Below are 23,676 nucleotides of genomic sequence, written 5' to 3'. Positions count from 1 at the left end.
TAGTCATGGCCGAGACGATGAAATGCCAGCAACGTCGTCTGCCAAGGCCGATGCCCAATGTCATAGTACAGAGCATGTCAAATCCAAAACACCAAATATCAGTAAAAAAAGGACTCCAAAACCTAAAATAAAATTGTCGGAGGAGAAGCGTAAACTTGCCAATATGCCATTTACCACACGGAGTGGCAAGGAACGGCTGAGGCCCTGGCCTATGTTCATGGCTAGTGGTTCAGCTTCACATGAGGATGGAGGCACTCAGCCTCTCGCTAGAAAAATGAAAAGACTCAAGCTGGCAAAAGCAGTAGCACCGCAAAGAACTGTGCGTTCTTCGAAATCCCAAATCCACAAGGAGAGTCCAATTTTGTCGGTTGCGATGCCTGACCTTCCCAACACTGGACGTGAAGAGCATGCGCCTTCCACCATTTGCACGCCCCCTGCAAGTGCTGGAAGGAGCACCCGCAGTCCAGTTCCTGATAGTCAGATTGAAGATGTCAGTGTTGAAGTACACCAGGATGAGGAGGATATGGGTGTTGCTGGCGCTGGGGAGGAAATTGACCAGGAGGATTCTGATGGTGAGGTGGTTTGTTTAAGTCAGGCACCCGGGGAGACACCTGTTGTCCGTGGGAGGAATAGGGCCGTTGACATGCCTGGTGAAAATACCAAAAAAATCAGCTCTTCGGTGTGGAAGTATTTCACCAGAAATGCGGACAACAGGTGTCAAGCCGTGTGTTCCCTTTGTCAAGCTGTAATAAGTAGGGGTAAGGACGTTAACCACCTCGGAACATCCTCCCTTATACGTCACCTGCAGCGCATTCATAATAAGTCAGTGACAAGTTCAAAAACTTGGGCCGACAGCGGAAGCAGTCCACTGACCAGTAAATCCCTTCCTCTTGTAACCAAGCTCACGCAAACCACCCCACCAACTCCCTCAGTGTCAATTTCCTCCTTCCCCAGGAATGCCAATAGTCCTGCAGGCCATGTCACTGGCAATTCTGACGAGTCCTCTCCTGCCTGGGATTCCTCCGATGCATCCTTGCGTGTAACGCCTACTGCTGCTGGCGCTGCTGTTGTTGCTGCTGGGAGTCGATGGTCATCCCAGAGGGGAAGTCGTAAGCCCACTTGTACTACTTCCAGTAAGCAATTGACTGTCCAACAGTCCTTTGCGAGGAAGATGAAATATCACAGCAGTCATCCTGTTGCAAAGCGGATAACTGAGTCCTTGACAACTATGTTGGTGTTAGACGTGCGTCCGGTATCCGCCGTTAGTTCACAGGGAACTAGACAATTTATTGAGGCAGTGTGCCCCCGTTACCAAATACCATCTAGGTTCCACTTCTGTAGGCAGGCGATACCGAGAATGTACACGGACGTCAGAAAAAGACTCACCAGTGTCCTAAAAAATGCAGTTGTACCCAATGTCCACTTAACCACGGACATGTGGACAAGTGGAGCAGGGCAGGGTCAGGACTATATGACTGTGACAGCCCACTGGGTAGATGTATGGACTCCCGCCGCAAGAACAGCAGCGGCGGCACCAGTAGCAGCATCTCGCAAACGCCAACTCTTTCCTAGGCAGGCTACGCTTTGTATCACCGCTTTCCAGAATACGCACACAGCTGAAAACCTCTTACGGCAACTGAGGAAGATCATCGCAGAATGGCTTACCCCAATTGGACTCTCCTGTGGATTTGTGGCATCGGACAACGCCAGCAATATTGTGTGTGCATTAAATATGGGCAAATTCCAGCACGTCCCATGTTTTGCACATACCTTGAATTTGGTGGTGCAGAATTTTATTAAAAACGACAGGGGCGTGCAAGAGATGCTGTCGGTGGCCAGAAGAATTGCGGGACACTTTCGGCGTACAGGCACCACGTACAGAAGACTGGAGCACCACCAAAAACTACTGAACCTGCCCTGCCATCATCTGAAGCAAGAAGTGGTAACGAGGTGGAATTCAACCCTCTATATGCTTCAGAGGTTGGAGGAGCAGCAAAAGGCCATTCAAGCCTATACAATTGAGCACGATATAGGAGGTGGAATGCACCTGTCTCAAGTGCAGTGGAGAATGATTTCAACGTTGTGCAAGGTTCTGATGCCCTTTGAACTTGCCACACGTGAAGTCAGTTCAGACACTGCCAGCCTGAGTCAGGTCATTCCCCTCATCAGGCTTTTGCAGAAGAAGCTGGAGGCATTGAAGAAGGAGCTAAAAGGGAGCGATTCCGCTAGGCATGTGGGACTTGTGGATGCAGCCCTTAATTCGCTTAACAAGGATTCACGGGTGGTCAATCTGTTGAAATCAGAGCACTACATTTTGGCCACCGTGCTCGATCCTAGATTTAAAACCTACCTTGGATCTCTCTTTCCGGCAGACACAAGTCTGCTGGGGTGCAAAGACCTGCTGGTGACAAAATTGTCAAGTCAAGCGGAACGCGACCTGTCAACATCTCCTCCTTCACATTCTCCCGCAACTGGGGGTGCGAGGAAAAGGCTCAGAATTCCGAGCCCACCCGCTGGCGGTGATGCAGGGCAGTCTGGAGCGACTGCTGATGCTGACATCTGGTCCGGACTGAAGGACCTGACAACGATTACGGACATGTCGTCTACTGTCACTGCATATGATTCTCTCAACATTAAAAGAATGGTGGAGGATTATATGAGTGACCGCATCCAAGTAGGCACGTCACACAGTCCGTACTTATACTGGCAGGAAAAAGAGGCAATTTGGAGGCCCTTGCACAAACTGGCTTTATTCTACCTAAGTTGCCCTCCCACAAGTGTGTACTCCGAAAGAGTGTTTAGTGCCGCCGCTCACCTTGTCAGCAATCGGCGTACGAGGTTACATCCAGAAAATGTGGAGAAGATGATGTTCATTAAAATGAATTATAATCAATTCCTCCGCGGAGACATTGACCAGCAGCAATTGCCTCCACAAAGCACACAGGGAGCTGAGATGGTGGATTCCAGTGGGGACGAATTGATAATCTGTGAGGAGGGGGATGTACACGGTGATATATCGGAGGATGATGATGAGGTGGACATCTTGCCTCTGTAGAGCCAGTTTGTGCAAGGAGAGATTAATTGCTTCTTTTTTGGTGGGGGTCCAAACCAACCCGTCATATCAGTCACAGTCGTGTGGCAGACCCTGTCACTGAAATGATGGGTTGGTTAAAGTGTGCATGTCCTGTTTATACAACATAAGGGTGGGTGGGAGGGCCCAAGGACAATTCCATCTTGCACCTCTTTTTTCTTTTATTTTTCTTTGCGTCATGTGCTGTTTGGGGAGGGTTTTTTGGAAGGGACATCCTGCGTGACACTGCAGTGCCACTCCTAGATGGGCCCGGTGTTTGTGTCGGCCACTAGGGTCGCTAATCTTACTCACACAGCTACCTCATTGCGCCTCTTTTTTTCTTTGCGTCATGTGCTGTTTGGGGAGGGTTTTTTGGAAGGGACATCCTGCGTGACACTGCAGTGCCACTCCTAGATGGGCCAGGTGTTTGTGTCGGGCACTTGGGTCGCTGAGCTTAGTCACACAGCTACCTCATTGCACCTCTTTTTTTCTTTGCGTCATGTGCTGTTTGGGGAGTGTTTTTTGGAAGGGCCATCCTGCGTGACACTGCAGTGCCACTCCTAGATGGGCCAGGTGTTTGTGTCGGCCACTAGGGTCGCTTAGCTTAGTCATCCAGCGACCTCGGTGCAAATTTTAGGACTAAAAATAATATTGTGAGGTGTGAGGTATTCAGAATAGACTGAAAATGAGTGGAAATTATGGTTTTTGAGGTTAATAATAATATGGGATCAAAATGACCCTCAAATTCTATGATTGAAGCTGTTTTTTAGGGTTTTTTGAAAAAAACACCCGAATCCAAAACACACCCGAATCCGACAAAAAAAATTCGGTGAGGTTTTGCCAAAACGCGGTCGAACCCAAAACACGGCCGCGGAACCGAACCCAAAACCAAAACACAAAACCCGAAAAATTTCAGGCGCTCATCTCTAAAATGGCTCCTTACTAAAATATGTCTAAGCTAAGAGCTACTTACCTTGGAGCAACCCCATAATGCTCCATGTGGCATGTCAGGGCCTGCACCTCCTCCTAATGCAGAAACCTCTCTGCCTCTCACAACAGACATATAAGGGTATATGCAATTGCGGTCGAATTCCCGAAATTGTCGAATTTCGGGTCATTTTCGACCAAAAAAAAAAATCGCCTATGCAATTCAGTGCTTTCCGACCAAAAAACGGACTTTCAAAATTCGACTTTTTGAAATTCGAATTTTTGCAAATTCGACTTTTCTGCAATGATACAAGTGCTGCAATTCGACCAAAGCATATTCAATTCAAGTTTGGAAATTCGACAGCAGGGCTTTTAGACAGCAAATTCGTCATTTTCAATCCGCCACACTTTGGAGGGTGAAAACAAATAAAAAAAAATTTAAACATGTTTTTTTTTGTGGTTTTTTTTCTGGGAATAGAAGATCTATTTATATTAGAAGGGATTAGGTACTTTTTTTTTTTTTTTTTTGGAGGCACAACTATTATTTATATATTTTTTAAAATATTATTTTTTTTTTATTTTTTTTTAATGCTGGAACGGTAAAATCATAAAAAAAAATGGCGTGGGGTCCCCCCTCCAAAGCATAACCAGCCTCGGGCTCTTCGAGCTGGTCCTGGTTCTAAAAATGCGGGGAAAAAATTGACAGGGGATCCCCCTTATTTTTAAAACCAGCACCGGGCTCTGCGCCTGGTGCTGGTGCCAAAAATACGGGGGACAAAAAGAGTAGGGGTCCCCCGTATTTTTAACACCAGCATCGGGCTCCACTAGCTGGACAGATAATGCCACAGCCGGGGGTCACTTTTATGCCGTGCCCTGCGGCCGTGGCATTAAATATCCAACTAGTCACCCCTGGCCGGGGTACCCTGGGGGAGTGGGGACCCCTTCAATCAAGGGGTCCCCCCCCCCAGCCACCCAAGGGCCAGGGGTGAAGCCCGAGGCTGTCCCCCCCCATCCAATGGGCTGCGGATGGGGGGGCTGATAGCCTTTGTGAAAATTAAAAGATATTGTTTTTTCCAGTAGTACTACAAGTCCCAGCAAGCCTCCCCCGCAAGCTGGTACTTGGAGAACCACAAGTACCAGCATGCGGGAGAAAAACGGGCCCGCTGGTACCTGTAGTACTACTGGGAAAAAAATACCCAAATAAAAACAGGACACACACACCGTCGACAGTAAAACTTTATTTCATACGTCGACACACACATACTTACCTATGTTCACACGCCGACATCGGTCCTCTTCTCCATGTAGAATCCACGGATACCTGAAAAGAAAAGTTCAATATACTCACCTCAGCCATGGTCCAGAGATAAATCCACGTACTTGGCAAAAAAACAAAGCGAACACCCGCTCCATGCCGGACTGAAAGGGGTCCCATGCTGACACATGGGACACCTTTCCACGAATGAGACCTGTCAGTGACAGCTGTCACAGACAGGTCTCTAAGCCAATCAGGAAGCGCAACTTCGTTGCGCTCACCTGATTGGCTGAGCGCTGTCTGCACTGTGACAGCGCATCGCACAGCTCCCTCCATTATATTCAATGGTGGGAACTTAGCGGCTAGCGGTAAGGTCACCCGCCGGTCAGCGGCTGACCGGCGGGTGACCCCACCGCTACCCGCAAAGTTCCCACCATTGAAAGTAATGGAGCGGCTTTGCGAGGCGCTGTCACAGTACAGACAGCGCTCAGCCAATCAGGTGAGCGCCACGGCAGTAGCGCTTCCTGATTGGCTGAAGGGACATCAGTGACAGGAGTCACGTGATGTCCCGGCATTCGGGAGAAAGGGGTCTGATGTGAAAACATTGGACCCCTTTCTAGTCCGGTATGGAGCGGGTGTGCGTTTTCTTATTTTAAACAAGTACGTGGATTTATCTCTCTGGACGCTGGAAGGTGAGTATCATTTTTTCACAGGTACCCTCGGATCGACGGAGACCGTGGCAGTCGGCGTGTCAACATAGGTAAGTATGTGTGTGTCGGTAGTGTGTAATAAAGTTTTACTGTCAAGGTGTCTGTGTCCTGTTTTTATTTGGGTATTTTTTTCCCAGTAGTACAACAGGTACCAGCGGGCCCGTTTTTCTCCCGCATGCTGGTACTTGTGGTTCTCCAAGTACCAGCTTGCGGGGGAGGCTTGCTGGGACTTGTAGTACTAATGGAAAAAACAATATCTTTCTATTATCACAAAAGGCTATCAGCCCTCCCATCCGCAGCCCATTGGATGGGGGGGGACAGCCTCGGGCTTCACCCCTGGCCCTTGGGTGGCTGGGGGGGGACCCCTTGATTGTAGGGGTCCCCACTCCCCCAGGGTACCCCGGCCAGGGGTGACTAGTTGGATATTTAATGCCACGGCCGCAGGGCACGGCATAAAAGTGACCCCCGGCTGTGGCATTATCTGTCCAGCTAGTGGAGCCCGATGCTGGTGTTAAAAATACGGGGGACCCCTACTCTTTTTGTCCCCCGTATTTTTGGCACCAGCACCAGGCGCAGAGCCCGGTGCTGGTTTTAAAAATACGGGGGATCCCTGGCCAATTTTTCCCCTGCATTTTTAGAACCAGGACCAGCTCGAAGAGCCCGAGGCTGGTTATGCTTTGGAGGGGGGACCCCACGCCATTTTTTTTCCGGGTTTTTCCCGTTTTTTCCCGTTTTTTAAAATCGCGGCAAAATCCGCCAAATCGGCCGATTTTCGCCCGCGATTCTGGCGAATCCGTTTTTCATTGAATATGGTGAATTCCGGAAGCCACCTTCCGGAATTCACCTGGCGAATTTGGTCGAATTAAAAAACGGCGATAATTGCCGCGAATTCGACCGCAATTGCATATACCCCATAGATTGGTAAATGCTCAATTAGCTTAGTGATATCATTCAGGTGCTCGAAAGGAAGGGGTATTTCTGAGCAAGGAAAAAAGCAATTGTTTCCCCAGCACACTGAATGGATAACAGTAACCAGATATAAATCCCACATGATAATAGAATTCAGAGATCTTCGTTACACATATTTGCGCAAATGTGTGGTTAAGCCCCAAAGCCGCATCAAGGCCTCTCTGTATATTTGGGGTCCCTAGCGCTATATCTAGGTGCAGGGTGTGGCACCCCAAAACACCAGAATGAGCCAGAAAGCACAGCGTGACATACCAGTGTAAAAAACTATAGTGTTAATAAATTAGTATTTAGGAAGCCGAAGCTATAGAGAGGGTGATACAAACATGAAATGTAATTAAAATGGAGAAATAGTGTTAGAAAATTAATAAGTGAAAAGTGTTAATAGAATGTAAAGGTATGCCACACTAAAGCCATCCAGCTCAGCCAGTCCAGAGGCACCACACCTCACACCTCCATTACCCCAATCTGGGTCTAATATTAACCAGCAAGGAGTCACATGATAATGGCTCCTTACTAAAATATGTCTAAGCTAAGAGCTACTTACCTTGGAGCAACCCCATAATGCTCCATGTGGCATGTCAGGGCCTGCACCTCCTCCTAATGCAGAAACCTCTCTGCCTCTCACAACAGACATATAGATTGGTAAATGCTCAATTAGCTTAGTGATATCATTCAGGTGCTCGAAAGGAAGGGGTATTTCTGAGCAAGAAAAAAAGCAATTGTTTCCCCAGCACACTGAATGGATAACAGTAACCAGATATAAATCCCACATGATAATAGAATTCAGAGATCTTCGTTACACATATTTGCGCAAATGTGTGGTTAAGCCCCAAAGCCGCATCAAGGCCTCTCTGTATATTTGGGGTCCCTAGCGCTATATCTAGGTGCAGGGTGTGGCACCCCAAAACACCAGAATGAGCCAGAAAGCACAGCGTGACATACCAGTGTAAAAAACTATAGTGTTAATAAATTAGTATTTAGGAAGCCGAAGCTATAGAGAGGGTGATACAAACATGAAATGTAATTAAAATGGAGAAATAGTGTTAGAAAATTAATAAGTGAAAAGTGTTAATAGAATGTAAAGGTATGCCACACTAAAGCCATCCAGCTCAGCCAGTCCAGAGGCACCACACCTCACACCTCCATTACCCCAATCTGGGTCTAATATTAACCAGCAAGGAGTCACATGATAATGGCTCCTTACTAAAATATGTCTAAGCTAAGAGCTACTTACCTTGGAGCAACCCCATAATGCTCCATGTGGCATGTCAGGGCCTGCACCTCCTCCTAATGCAGAAACCTCTCTGCCTCTCACAACAGACATATAGATTGGTAAATGCTCAATTAGCTTAGTGATATCATTCAGGTGCTCGAAAGGAAGGGGTATTTCTGAGCAAGAAAAAAAGCAATTGTTTCCCCAGCACACTGAATGGATAACAGTAACCAGATATAAATCCCACATGATAATAGAATTCAGAGATCTTCGTTACACATATTTGCGCAAATGTGTGGTTAAGCCCCAAAGCCGCATCAAGGCCTCTCTGTATATTTGGGGTCCCTAGCGCTATATCTAGGTGCAGGGTGTGGCACCCCAAAACACCAGAATGAGCCAGAAAGCACAGCGTGACATACCAGTGTAAAAAACTATAGTGTTAATAAATTAGTATTTAGGAAGCCGAAGCTATAGAGAGGGTGATACAAACATGAAATGTAATTAAAATAGAGAAATAGTGTTAGAAAATTAATAAGTGAAAAGTGTTAATAGAATGTAAAGGTATGCCACACTAAAGCCATCCAGCTCAGCCAGTCCAGAGGCACCACACCTCACACCTCCATTACCCCAATCTGGGTCTAATATTAACCAGCAAGGAGTCACATGATAATGGCTCCTTACTAAAATATGTCTAAGCTAAGAGCTACTTACCTTGGAGCAACCCCATAATGCTCCATGTGGCATGTCAGGGCCTGCACCTCCTCCTAATGCAGAATATTTCTGCATTAGGAGGAGGTGCAGGCCCTGACATGCCACATGGAGCATTATGGGGTTGCCACATGGAGCATTATGGGGTTGCTCCAAGGTAAGTAGCTCTTAGCTTAGACATATTTTAGTAAGGAGCCATTATCATGTGACTCCTTGCTGGTTAATATTAGACCCAGATTGGGGTAATGGAGGTGTGAGGTGTGGTGCCTCTGGACTGGCTGAGCTGGATGGCTTTAGTGTGGCATACCTTTACATTCTATTAACACTTTTCACTTATTAATTTTCTAACACTATTTCTCTATTTTAATTACATTTCATGTTTGTATCACCCAGAGCCGGCCCTAGGTATAGGCAAACTAGGCAATTGCCTAGGGCATCTGGTATGTCTAGGGGCATCAGCAGCTTCTGCTGATTAAAATGATATGCGGCATGCCTATATTCTGTGTGTAGCATTTCGTACGCAGATACAGCCACAGTATCACACAGTATATAGGCATGCCGCATATCATTTTAATCAGCAGAAGCTGCTTGTGTATCCTAGCCACATAGCAATGCAAATAAGATGCATTTTCATAAAAAATAGGCACCCGACGTTAGCAGAGCTGCCAGTTGACTCACGCTGGGAACTACATGTGTCATTATGTGTATAAGGGCATTAATAATGTGTAACATATGTGTAGGGGGCACTATGTGTGTCATTATGTGTATAAGGGCACTAATAATGTGCGGCATATGTGTAAGGCCAAATGTGCACACTGTTCTTATTTAAATTACAGGGGGTAGGAAAACAAAAAAAAAGGACTGCTATGGGTGGGGGGTGATGGTGCTGGGAAAGGGGTGCAAGGTCAGAGGCGGAACTAGCGGTGGTGCTAGGGGGCACCAGCCAAAATCTTGCCTAGGGCATCATATTGGTTAGGGCCGGCTCTGGTATCACCCTCTCTATAGCTTCGGCTTCCTAAATACTAATTTATTAACACTATAGTTTTTTACACTGGTATGTCACGCTGTGCTTTCTGGCTCATTCTGGTGTTTTGGGGTGCCACACCCTGCACCTAGATATAGCGCTAGGGACCCCAAATATACAGAGAGGCCTTGATGCGGCTTTGGGGCTTAACCACACATTTGCGCAAATATGTGTAACGAAGATCTCTGAATTCTATTATCATGTGGGATTTATATCTGGTTACTGTTATCCATTCAGTGTGCTGGGGAAACAATTGCTTTTTTTCTTGCTCAGAAATACCCCTTCCTTTCGAGCACCTGAATGATATCACTAAGCTAATTGAGCATTTACCAATCTATATGTCTGTTGTGAGAGGCAGAGAGGTTTCTGCATTAGGAGGAGGTGCAGGCCCTGACATGCCACATGGAGCATTATGGGGTTGCTCCAAGGTAAGTAGCTCTTAGCTTAGACATATTTTAGTAAGGAGCCATTATCATGTGACTCCTTGCTGGTTAATATTAGACCCAGATTGGGGTAATGGAGGTGTGAGGTGTGGTGCCTCTGGACTGGCTGAGCTGGATGGCTTTAGTGTGGCATACCTTTACATTCTATTAACACTTTTCACTTATTAATTTTCTAACACTATTTCTCCATTTTAATTACATTTCATGTTTGTATCACCCTCTCTATAGCTTCGGCTTCCTAAATACTAATTTATTAACACTATAGTTTTTTACACTGGTATGTCACGCTGTGCTTTCTGGCTCATTCTGGTGTTTTGGGGTGCCACACCCTGCACCTAGATATAGCGCTAGGGACCCCAAATATACAGAGAGGCCTTGATGCGGCTTTGGGGCTTAACCACACATTTGCGCAAATATGTGTAACGAAGATCTCTGAATTCTATTATCATGTGGGATTTATATCTGGTTACTGTTATCCATTCAGTGTGCTGGGGAAACAATTGCTTTTTTCCTTGCTCAGAAATACCCCTTCCTTTCGAGCACCTGAATGATATCACTAAGCTAATTGAGCATTTACCAATCTATATGTCTGTTGTGAGAGGCAGAGAGGTTTCTGCATTAGGAGGAGGTGCAGGCCCTGACATGCCACATGGAGCATTATGGGGTTGCTCCAAGGTAAGTAGCTCTTAGCTTAGACATATTTTAGTAAGGAGCCATTATCATGTGACTCCTTGCTGGTTAATATTAGACCCAGATTGGGGTAATGGAGGTGTGAGGTGTGGTGCCTCTGGACTGGCTGAGCTGGATGGCTTTAGTGTGGCATACCTTTACATTCTATTAACACTTTTCACTTATTAATTTTCTAACACTATTTCTCTATTTTAATTACATTTCATGTTTGTATCACCCTCTCTATAGCTTCGGCTTCCTAAATACTAATTTATTAACACTATAGTTTTTTACACTGGTATGTCACGCTGTGCTTTCTGGCTCATTCTGGTGTTTTGGGGTGCCACACCCTGCACCTAGATATAGCGCTAGGGACCCCAAATATACAGAGAGGCCTTGATGCGGCTTTGGGGCTTAACCACACATTTGCGCAAATATGTGTAACGAAGATCTCTGAATTCTATTATCATGTGGGATTTATATCTGGTTACTGTTATCCATTCAGTGTGCTGGGGAAACAATTGCTTTTTTTCTTGCTCAGAAATACCCCTTCCTTTCGAGCACCTGAATGATATCACTAAGCTAATTGAGCATAGCGCAGTATTACACAGCAGTGTCAGATATAATACCTGGCATAGTGCAGTATTACACAGCAGTGTCAGACATAACACCTGGCATAGCACAGTATTACACAGCAGTGTCAGACATAACACCTGGCATAGCGCAGTATTACACAGCAGTGTCAGACATAACACCTGGGATAGTGCAGTATTACACAGCAGTGTCAGACATAACACCTGGCATAGCGCAGTATTACACAGCAGTGTCAGACATAAGACCTGGCATAGCGCAGTATTACACAGCAGTGTCAGACATAACACCTGGCATAGCGCAGTATTACACAGCAGTGTCAGACATAATACCTGGCATAGCGCAGTATTACACAGCAGTGTCAGTAGCGCCATTATACCTGGCTGTTAGCTGCAGGATAAACTGAAACATATAATGTATTGGATTACTTTCAGCCTGGTTGTCTCTGACAGGAATAAGCCCCGTGGCCCTTTGCTAAACCCTCAGAAACCCCTCGGAATATATAATAATCTGTGGGGACGGAGCTCAGTGAATTTGGAAGTTCAAACAATTGTAACGTTCAGCAGATCACGTTGCGTCATCCTCGTGTTCACAGAAAGTGTCTCACACACAGATACAATGTGAGGCGGCCGCACATGAGGAAGTCTTCCAAAGAAAATGAGTGACTAAGAAAAGCCGGCATCTCGCAGAACGTCAGATACTAAATATTTAAAACGTAATCTAGGAGGAAAACCTGCGCACATTGGATAAGTGTTGGTGCCTCATTAATATTTTTACTGAACAGGGCTTGAAATACAGACAATGTTTTCCGCACCTTAAAACATACGTAACCCCTGTTGCACCCTCTGTGGGTTTATCTCTCAATGGGGCCCATTTGCCAAACAATATTTGCGTCTATTTTCCTGAAAACACCAGTTTTTGGGGGTTAGCTGGAAATATTACGTTTCCCCTGAATGTATGTAGGAGGAGAGTATCAGGTATCAGGAATGGAGGGATCGGAGACACCAGCTGCGTTCCCTCCATTCCCGTCATCAGCCACAAATATTACACCTTATGACCTGATTCAGATGTTTCCACCATTGCTGGCCAGCTCCACCTACCGCGCTTCTTCTTACATTACTATCCCCGTGGACTACAGATGGGAACGGTAACATGTGCTGAGTGCAGCAGTGGTGTGAGGCACCTGTGCCGGAGCATGGCGAGGTTCCACGTGCTGCAAGGTAAAATTATACACCAAACAAGAAACATGAAAAGCTCATGTCGGCCTTCTCATGTGTTGATCATTTAGGCGTCGACCTTTTGAACCTGTTGACCTTTTGACCATGTCAACCTTGTTTTAGGGATGAGTTTGGGGCGCGGTGCCCCCTGGGCTGGTGGGGCGGGGCTGCTATGGGGTATCACACTGTAATGCAGTCAGGAGCTTGGGAAATATGACAACATTACAGCCCCATAAACCAGATATCATTTTATTTCACACTTTTTGTAAAACTTTCAAATATTTTTTCTACTAATATTACTGCCCCCCCTCTTGGCGCCTCTGCTGACATCTCACACCTGGGTCTTTGTGCCTATCTCAGATCTAATCGCAGCAGCAAATCTGTTAGCTAATGGGCAAAACCATGGGGGTAATTCCAAGTTGATCGCAGCAGGATTTTTGATAGCAATTGGGCAAAACCATGTGCACTGCAGGGATGGCAGATATAACATGTGCAGAGAGAGTTAGATTTGGGTGGGTTATATTGTTCTGTGCAGGGTAAATACTGGCTGCTTTATTTTTACACTGCAAATTAGATTGCAGATTGAACACACCCCACCCAAATCTAACTCTCTCTGCACATGTTATATCTGCCTCCCCTGCAGTGCACATGGTTTTGCCTAGTTGCTATCAAAAATCCTGCTGCGATCAACTTGGAATTACCCCCCATGTGCACTGCAGGGGGGCAGATGTAACATGTGCAGAGAGAGTTAGATGTGGGTGGGTTATATTGTTTCTGTGCAGGGTAAATACTGGCTGCTTTATTTTTACACTGCAATTTAGATTTCAGTTGGGACACACCCCACCCAAATCTAACTCTCTCTGCACATGTTACATCTGCCCCACCTGCAGTGCACATGGTTTTGTCCATTAGCTAACAAATTTGCTGCTGCGATCAGATCTGAGGGCCTAATTCAGACCTGATCGCTAGACTGCGTTTTCGTACAGCCTGCGATCAGGTCTAAACTGCGCATGCGTATGCAGCAATGGGTTTGTGCGAAGAATCCATTCGCACGGGCGTTCGCAAGGAGGTTGACAGAAAGAAGGCGTTTGTGGGTGTCAACTGACCGTTTTCTGGGAATGGTTGGAAAAACACAGGCATGTCCATGTATTTGCAGGGATGGTTCCTGACGTCAATTCCGGGACCGGACAGGCTGATGTGATCGCAGCGGCTGAGTAATTCCTGGGCTGCGCAGAGACTGCACAAGATCTGTTTGTACAGCTCGGCTACACATGCGATCGCACACTTGCACAGCAAAAATATACTCCCCTATGGGCGGTGACTATACGAACGCAGGACTGCAAAAAAACCCTAGTAAGCGAACAGGTCTGAATTAGGCCCTTTTTGTGCCTTTAATTGTTAATATAAGCGTATATGACCTCATTGTTACTAAGCATTTCATGTGTCAGGTTTTAAATAAACGTGAATATTTTGGATAAGTAAAACAGTAAACAGCAGAGGCCCAAATACACACAGGTCACTGTGATGCTGTGATGTCCTGTATGGCTGTCACTGGGATGCAGTGTGTACTGTATGGCAGTCACTGGGATGCGGTGTGTAATGTATGGTGGTTACTGCAATGCTATATGTACTGTATGGCAGTCACTGTGATGCTGCATGTACTGTCTGGCTGTCACTGGGATGCGGTGTGTAATGTATGGTGGTTACTGCAATGCTATATGTACTGTATGGCAGTCACTGTGATGCTGCATGTACTGTATGGCTGTCACTGGGATGCGATGTGTAATGTATGGTGGTTACTGCAATGCTATATGTACTGTATGGCAGTCACTGTGATGCTGCATGTACTGTATGGCAGTCACTGGGATGTGGTATGTAATGTATGGTGGTTACTGCAATGCTATATGTACTGTATGGCAGTCACTGTGATGCTATATGTCCTGTATGGCTGTCACTGGGATGCGGTGTGTAATGTATGGTGGTTACTGCAATGCTATATGTACTGTATGGCAGTCACTGTGATGCTGCATGTACTGTATGGCAGTCACTGGGATGTGGTATGTAATGTATGGTGGTTACTGCAATGCTATATGTACTGTATGGCAGTCACTGTGATGCTGCATGTACTGTATGGCAGTCACTGGGATGCGGTGTGTAATGTATGGTGGTTACTGCAATGCTATATGTCCTGTATGGCAGTCACTGTGATGCTGCATGTACTGTATGGCTGTCACTGGGATGCAGTGTGTACTGTATGGTGGTCACTGTGATGCTGTGTGTACTGTATGATGTCACTCTGATGTTACATGTACTGTCTGGCTGTCACTGGGATGCAGTGTGTACTGTATGGTGGTCACTGTGATGCTGTGTGTACTGTATGATGTCACTCTGATGCTGTGTGTACTATTTGGCAGTTATTCATATGCTGTGTGTATCATATGGCTGTCATTCTGATGCTTTGTGTATTGTATAGCGGTCACTGTGATGTTATATGTACTGTATGGCTGTCACTGTGATGCTGTGATGTCCTGTATGGCTGTCACTGGGATGCGGTGTGTAATGTATGGTGGTTACTGCAATGCTATATGTCCTGTATGGCAGTCACTGTGATGCTGCATGTACTGTCTGGCTGTCACTGGGATGCGGTGTGTAATGTATGGTGGTTACTGCAATGCTATATGTCCTGTATGGCAGTCACTGTGATGCTGCATGTACTGTATGGCAGTCACTGGGATGCGGTGTGTAATGTATGGTGGTTACTGCAATGCTATATGTACTGTATGGCAGTCACTTGGATGCTCTGTTTACTGTATGGTGATTACTGTGTTCTAGCCATAATGCTTTATACTGCTTTAATATTGTGTGTGTCTGTGGGTATTAATGTAATCTCAGGAGCAATTATTGATGTAAATTGGATACAAATAATGTATTTAGATGTTGATGTTTGAATTTTGAAACACTTGGCTTATGATGTCTATTTTTCCATCTTGGCTGCCACTCATGTGAAATGCTGGCTACTGTCCGCCACTGGGCATGACACAATGGCTTACCTGCTTTCCCTTAGTCTCTACAGAAACTCTGACACAGATATGCTGAACTGGACTGGATCCAGAATTATTCTGAACCAGGCTGGACCCAGGCTTGAGGTGAACCATGTCAGTATCCGGAGCCTTACCTCCGGTGCGGTCTCCCAGGGTTGCCATCCCGGTGGTTGGCGCGGCTGCGACAGCGGGGAGCTGCTTGCAGCGGTTCCTTGGGCACATGTGCGGCTTCCGGAGGTCCCAAGCCGGGTCCTGGTGAGCTGGGCGCTGTGGTGGGTAGTCGCTGCATCAGAGCCCTCTGGCAGTGACTCTGTTTCAGAAAGTCAGGGCCGGAGCTGTGTTAGCTAAAGTGCTGCAGCTGAGAATGTCCCCAGTGCTGGGGGCGGCCATGTTGGAGACCAGAGATCTGCCAATTGAATTCACACTCTGCTTCCAGCCAATCCGGTGCAGTCTTCCATTATAAAAAGGGGGCTGGCTCAGGGAGAGAGTGCCTGCACTTTAAGTTGCTTTCCTGTGAAAGGTGCTCCAGCTCTGTGCTCCCAGGCTGCTCCTGGTTCACCGGTTTTGGTGGCTATCCTCAGTTCGTGACCTATCGCTGCTGAAGTCTTGTCGCTTAACCCATCTCCACTCGTGGAGGCGCTCACGGGCTCCTGGTCATTAAGGGGCTTCGGGTGCTAAATGGCAGTCTTCGTTTCTTCAGAACCTGAGTTCTTCAGCCTCGCTTTCCCAGCCCAAGCCACAGTCTTCGTTTCTTCAGAATCTGAGTTCTTCAGCCTCGCTATCCAAGCTCAAGCCACAGTCATTCAGTTCTTCAAAACCAGTCTCCTTCAATCTCGTCTACCAGTCACAAGCCATGGTCTTTTAGTTCTTGAAAACCCAGCCTCCTTCAGCCTTGTCTACCAATCTTAAACCACAGTTTTTCAGTGCCTCACATACCGGTGATCTTCAGCTCCATTCCTCAAATCGTTTAATCATTGACTCCAGTTCTTTTCCCGTGTCTTTCAATTCTTCAAGTATCGGTGTACAGTTGTTTCTTCATTAAAGATACAGTTAACCTCCTACAGAGTCCTCACTCTTTCTTCTGCTCACCAGCCAACTCTACACTTACTAGGCCTCCACCTCATGAGGAAGAACTACATTCAACCACCTCACCTACTTCCTACACAGTCAGCTGTCCTCCCAGCTCAAGCTCGGTTGTCGGAACCCCAATCTTTGCAGAGCGTGACAGTAAGCACTGGCCCCACGGATCCGACGAATGAGCAGGCTACCGGGGCAATGCCTCTGCTGACATCCTGTCTCGATTAAACAAACAGGAGGCCTTGCAGGCACAGATTGTTCAATTCATGCAGAATATGTCATCCTGTTTAGATTCTCTTCATGTCGCCATATCCACATCACAGACTCCAGCTCCAGCTCCTAACCCTCCAGCTTCCAATCCTCCAGTATCCATGCCGGTTCCGCGTTACCACTCAGAAAATTCGATGGCAGTCCAAAGCAATGCCGTGGCTTTCTTAACCAATGTGAGATTCAGTTCGAGTTACAGTCAGCCAATTTTCCATCTGATCGATCAAGGATTGCATACATCATATCCCTCTTAACCGGGCAAGCTCTGGACTGGGCTTCGCCATTGTGGGAGAGATGTGATCCCTTACTCTCAAACTACCCAGATTTAATGGCAGTTTTTCATAGGATCTTTGATGAGCCAGGCTGGACCACGTCTGCTTCCCTGGAGATCCTGCGACTGCGTCAAGGAACCCGCTCCGTAGCCCAGTACGTGATCCAATTCCGTACTCTTTCTTCTGAACTGAGCTGGAAAGAGGAAGCTCTCATTGCTACCTTTTGGAATGGTCTCTCTGACAGGTTAAGGATGACCTGGCCACTCAAGACGTGCCAACTAAACTTGACAAGTTAATCTCTTTGTGTAATAAATTGGATTTGAGATATAAAGAACGTTGTCTTGAACGTACAAGGTTTGAGCGACCAAAACCACAGGTTAAGCTAGGAGTATTCCCCCGAACAACCTACCAGAAAAGAGTCTTTGTTGTTTATTTGTCTGGAGCTTCCTTCCTCTTCTCTTCATGTTACAGCACTTTTGGATTCAGGAGCGGCTGAAAGTTTCATTACTTCCGCCTTATTTCAACATTCCAAAATACCGACCGTTCGTCTAGAGCGAGCTATCTCTATCACCGCGGTAGATGGAAGTTACATTCCCGAAGGGATCATCACCCTCCGTACTGTTCCACTGAAGATGAAAGATGGAATTCTCCATTCTGAAGCCATCTCCTTTCTGTTAATTCCCAAAGCCTCTCAAAAAATAATCCTTGGATTCCCGTGGTTACAAAAACTGTGGATGTGCTCGCCTGGGGGAAGACGTGTACCCAAACTTGCCTGTCTACTGTCAAGCCACTTAGTTCTCTACATACTTCCAGCCTTCCAGACGCCTATAAACCTTTCTCAGACGTCTTCAGTAAGCAGGGGGCAGATACTCTGCCTCTTCCTCGCAGTTGGGACTGTCCTATTGATTTACTGCCTGGTAAAACACCTCCAGAGGCTGAACTTACCCATTATCCCTCCCGGAAACCCAAGCGATGTCAGAGTACATACAGGAGAATTTGGCCAAATGATTTCTTCGTCCCTCTTCTTCTCCAGCTGGGGCGGGGGGGGGGGGGGTTTCATTAAAAAGAAAGATGGGGGCCTGTGGCCTTGTATCGACTACCGGGGGCCTTAATGAAGTTACAATCAAGAACAGATACCCCTTGCCCCTGATCCCCGAACTGTTCGACCGAGTAAAGGGAGCTACCATTTTCACCAAATTGGACCTACGCGGAGCTTATAACCTTATACGCATTCGCGCAGGAGACGAGTGGAAGACTGCGTTCAATACCCGCAACGGGCATTACGAATATCTGGTGATGCCCTTTGGCATGTGCAATGCTCCAGCAGTCTTCCAGAATTATGTCAATGAGTTATTTCAGTATCTCCTCTATAAGTGCCTGGTTGTGTATCTGGACGATATCGTGATATTTTCCAAATATCTGAATGTCCATCGAGAACAGGTCAAAGAAGTCTTGAAACGTCTAAGAGAGAATCAACCCTTTTGTAAACTGGAGAATTGCACGTTAGAGGTTACCGCCATCTCCTTTTTATGTTACTGTACATCATTTCCGGGAGGGAATTACAGATGGACCCTGCCAAAGTCCAGGCAATCAGAGATTGGACCCTTCCTGTCACTCTGAAGGAAATCCAGCGTTTTTTGGGCTTCGCCAATTTCTATAGAAAATTCATTAAAGATTACTCTTCCATCATTGCTCCTATTACAGCACTAACGAGAAAAGGGGCTAACCCGGCAGCTTGGCCACCTGAGGCACTAAAATCTTTTTTGTTTCTTAAAGAGGCCTTCTTCTCTGCTTCTATCCTTCGACAACGCGATCTTAGTCTTCCCTTTCAGGTGGAGGTGGATGCTTCTTCAGTAGGAGTGTGAGCCGTCTTATCCCAGTTCTTCGAGGACCAGAAAGCTCATCCCTGTGCTTATTTTTCCCGAAGATTCTCTCCGGTGGAACAAAACTAAGTTATTGGGGAACAAGAATTGCTGGCTATAAAACTTGCCTTTGAGGAGTGGAGGTACTTGCTAGAAGGAGCTCAGCACCCAATCTCTGTAACCACAGACCACAAAAATCTTTTATATCTTCAGACTGCTCGATGTTTAAACCCACGGCAAGTCAGATGGGCACTCTTCTTCTCCCGTTTTTCTTTCAAGCTCAGTTATCATCCGGGTTCGCTCAATTGGAAAGCAGATGCACTTTCTCGCTCATTAAATTCAGATGAGTCCACAGATCTTCCGGACAGACAATTCATCCTGGATCCTGCCTCTTTGCTGCAACCCATACTGCTCCACTTCCTCCTCCTGGAAGAACCTTTGTTGCACCGGAACTTCGAAAAAGACTGCTCACGTGGGCTCATACCTCAGCTTGTATGGGACATGCGGGTAGCCTCAAGACTCTTAAATTCATTCAACACTCCTACTGGTGGCCTCATCTGAAGACAGATGTTTGGGAATTCATAGCTGCCTGTCCAAAGTGCGCTCAACATAAAAGCCCAAAAGGATCGCCACCTGATCTGCTTCATCCCCTACCAGTCACACAGAAACCTTGGACACAGATCTCCATGGACTTCATAACTGATTTGCCAGTCTCTAGAGGACGAAACACCATTTGGGTCATTGTGGACCGGTTCTCCAAAATGGCACACTTTGTCCCACTCTCAGGGTTACCATCTGCGTCACAGCTGTCGAAACTGTTCATATCAGACATCTTCCAGTTACATGGCCTTCCACAAGAGATTGTTTCCAATCGTGGGTCTCAGTTCGTGGCTAAATTTTGGAAAGCGTTGTGCTCGGCCCTTGGGATAAAGTTGAATTTTTCTTCTGCATACCATCCCCAATCGGACGGCCAGACTGAGAGAGTGAACCAAGACTTAGAGACCTTCATGCGAATCTTCGTGTCTTCTTCTAAGGATGATTGGCTGGACTATCTCCCATTCGCTGAATTTGCTCACAACAATCTGTATCATTCCGCTACCAATTCCACACCGTTTTATGTGAATTATGGATTCCACCCACGTGCTCTCGAAGTCCCTGCTGTGGAGTTAACTCTTTGACAATTTTCTAAGTCATGGAAACAAGTTCATGAGGCTTTGCTCAAAACATCCAATAAATACAAACTCTTTGCAGATCGGAGACGAAAGGCAGTTCCTAGCCTCAAAGTGGGAGATCAAGTCTGGATTTCCACTCGGAACTTAAGACTCAAAGTTCCCTCTAGGAAATTTGCCCCCAGAATCATTGGACCATATCCTATAGAAAGAGTATTGAATCCAGTATCATACAAGGTCACGTTGCCTCCTTATTTGAAGATCCCTAATGCTTTCCACATCTCCTTACTGAATCCTCTCATACTTAATTGTTTTTGGGCTGCACTTCCTAAGCCTCCCAAGGTTCAAGCTGCTCAAGGAGAAGAATTTGAGGTTCACAAGATCCTTGACTGCCGTAGAAGATATGGTCGCCTCCAATATCTTATTGACTGGAGGTCTGTCAGTATCTGGAGCCTTACCTCCGGTGCGGTCTCCCGGGGATTGCCATCCCGGTGGTTGGTGCGGCTTCGGCGGCGGGGAGATACTTGCAGCTGGTCCTTGGGCACGTGTACGGCTTCTGGAGGTCGGGGCCTGGTGAGCTGGGCACTGCAGTGGGTAGTCGCTGCATCAGAGCCCTCAGGCAGTGACTCTGTTTCAGGAAGTCAGGGCCGGAGCTGTGTTAGCTAAAGTGCTGCAGCTGAGAATGTCCCCAGTGCTGGGGGTGGCCATGTTGGAGACCAGAGATCTGCCAATTGAATTCACACTCTGCTTCCAGCCAATCCGGTGCAGTCTTCCCTTATAAAAGGGAGCTGGCTCAGGGAGAGAGTGCCAGTACTTCAAGTTGCTTTCCTGTGAAAGGTGCTCCAGCTCTGTACTCCCAGGCTGCTCCTGGTTCCCCGGTTTTGGTTGCTATCCTCAGTTCATGGCCTATCGCTGCTGAAGTCTTGTCACTTAACCCGTCGCCACTCGTGGAGGCGCTCACGTCTCCAGGTCATTAAGGGGCTTCAGGTGCTAAACGGTGGTCCCTGCGGGCATCTCGCTAGCCCAAACCACACAGTTTTTGTTTCTTCAGAATCTAAGTTCTTCAGCCTCGCTTTCCAAACACAAGCCACAGTCTTCGTTTCTTCAAAATCTGAGTTCTTCAGCCTCGCTCTCCAAGCTCAAGCCACAGTCTTTCAGTTCTTCAAAACCAGTCTCCTTCAATCTCGTCTACCAGTCACAAGCCATGGTCTTTCAGTTCTTCAAAACCAGTCTCCTTCAATCTCGTCTACCAGTCACAAGCCATGGTCTTTCAGTTCTTCAAAACCCAGCCTCCTTCAGCCTTGTCTACAATCTTAAACCACAGTTTTTCAGTGCCTCAAATACCGGTGATCTTCAGCTCCATTCCTCAAATCGTTTAATCATTGACTCCAGTTCTTTTCCCGTGTCTTTCAATTCTTCAAGTATCGGTGTACAGTTGTTTCTTCATTAAAGATATAGTTAACCTCCTACAGAGTCCTCACTCTTTCTTCTACTCACCAGCCAACTCTACACCTACTAGGCCTCCACCTCATGAGAAAGAACTACATTCAACCACCTCACCTACTTCCTACACAGTCAGCTGTCCTCCCAGCACAAGCTCGGTTATCGGAACCCCAATCTTTGCCGAGCGTGACAAACCAGACTGGATCTGGAGTTACTCTGAACCGAGCTTAAACAGGGCTTGAGATAAACTGGATTGGTACTGGTCTCATTCTGTACTGGACTGGAACAGGAGCCAGAACACCTTGCTTCACAGTAGACTCAGGGATTAAACTCTAAGGAGCACAGAGACTAGTCTATGGAAAACATTGCACTGGTAATCCCAGGCAGTCCTTTTAAAGGTCCCAACATTTTCCTATTGCCATGGGAAGGTCAGGTGCTCAGATTCCCAGATGGCATTAGCGGAGCCATGGTCAGTTGACCATGAGCAACATGGCGGTGTCCATACTCTGGTGCTGGTGGGATTCTGGCCATGGGGAACGCTGGAGCCCACCACTCCATCCACACACAGCCGCTGGCGAGAACATTGAGAAGGAGAATGCAGACGATGGGGCTCCAGCCAGTGGTGAATTTCCCTTTAGGAATGTGAGGCACGTGCCTAGGGGCGGCACTTGTTGGGGTGTGGTACTTGTTGGGGGATGGTACTTGTTGAGGGGTGGTACTTCTTGGGGGGTGGCTTTTGTTGGGGGGTGGTACTTGTTGGGGGGCTGCTTTTGTTGGGGGGTGGTACTTGTTGGGGGGTGGCTTTTTTTGGGCGGTGGTACTTGTTGGGGGGTGGTACTTGTTGGGGGGTGGTACTTGGATGCTTGTGTTGGTATTGTCAGCCCGAAATGTTCCAGTAACTGCAAATTATTTCCACTGTGCTGCATCATATGCCATCTTGAATGGAGTGTAAATGGGTAGTACATACACATATTGCCACTGTAAGCTGTCCCACTAAGTAAATATGTATACATAATTACTAAAAAAAAGTCAGTAAGTAGCTTTTTAATTATTTTATTAAATAGGCTATCATTAAATCAGGGCTTCTATCCAATCAATGAAAATAATAAAATTAAGCAAGGGGGTGCGGCACTTACTGTTGTGCCTAGAGGAGCCCTCACCCCTAAATCCACCCCTGGCTACAGCACATTGTGGGGACGACCAGACAGCGAGCGAGTGAGCAGGTAAGTTCCGAGTCTGCACCTGGAGTCTCAGGTTCCACTTCTAGCATTAGAAACCATATTAGGTAAATGAAGACAGAAATATTTGTGAAACACTGAGAGCTACATGAATGCCCATCCCAGCGCTAAAAGAGCCTGACTCAGACGCCACACCCCATGGCTCCTACTCCGTGTCCTCCTATTTAGTCTGGACGCTACAGACTCCAAAGGCCCCTGGTGGAAGTTTCCCTCTCCTCATTTACCCCTCGCTGTACCCTGGCATTAGTCTTGGCGGCCAGTCTTAAGATCTGGATGCACATTACATTCAGCGCAGCACCAGCGCATTGTGATCAGCACTGTCCGCCATTACTCATCCACAATGACAGACATCGTCATAATCACAGAAGGCAGAAGTCGGTATTGTGGTCACAACTTTCCATCTCTAGTTTTATTTTTCATTTTAACTTGAAGAGAACTAAGTTTCCTAGAAACGACTTTTGTGTTGGCAGCAATTAAATGGAAGTCATTATCTATAGATCAGTGTCTACAT

General features: G+C 46.8%; 1 long non-coding RNA gene across 1 annotated transcript in view; it reads left to right on the top strand.

The window, feature by feature from the left end:
• Nucleotides 1–23,676, top strand: part of LOC134928625 (uncharacterized) — a 58,840-nt gene that overhangs the window by 16,419 nt on the left and 18,745 nt on the right. The gene's annotated exons all lie outside the window — the stretch shown is intronic.

The sequence above is a fragment of the Pseudophryne corroboree genome, chromosome 5 (assembly GCF_028390025.1).
Source record: "Pseudophryne corroboree isolate aPseCor3 chromosome 5, aPseCor3.hap2, whole genome shotgun sequence".
In the NCBI taxonomy this organism is placed as follows: Eukaryota; Metazoa; Chordata; class Amphibia; order Anura; family Myobatrachidae; genus Pseudophryne; species Pseudophryne corroboree.
Note: the sequence above shows the minus strand (reverse complement) of the source record. Positions and strands in the feature narration are given on the sequence as shown.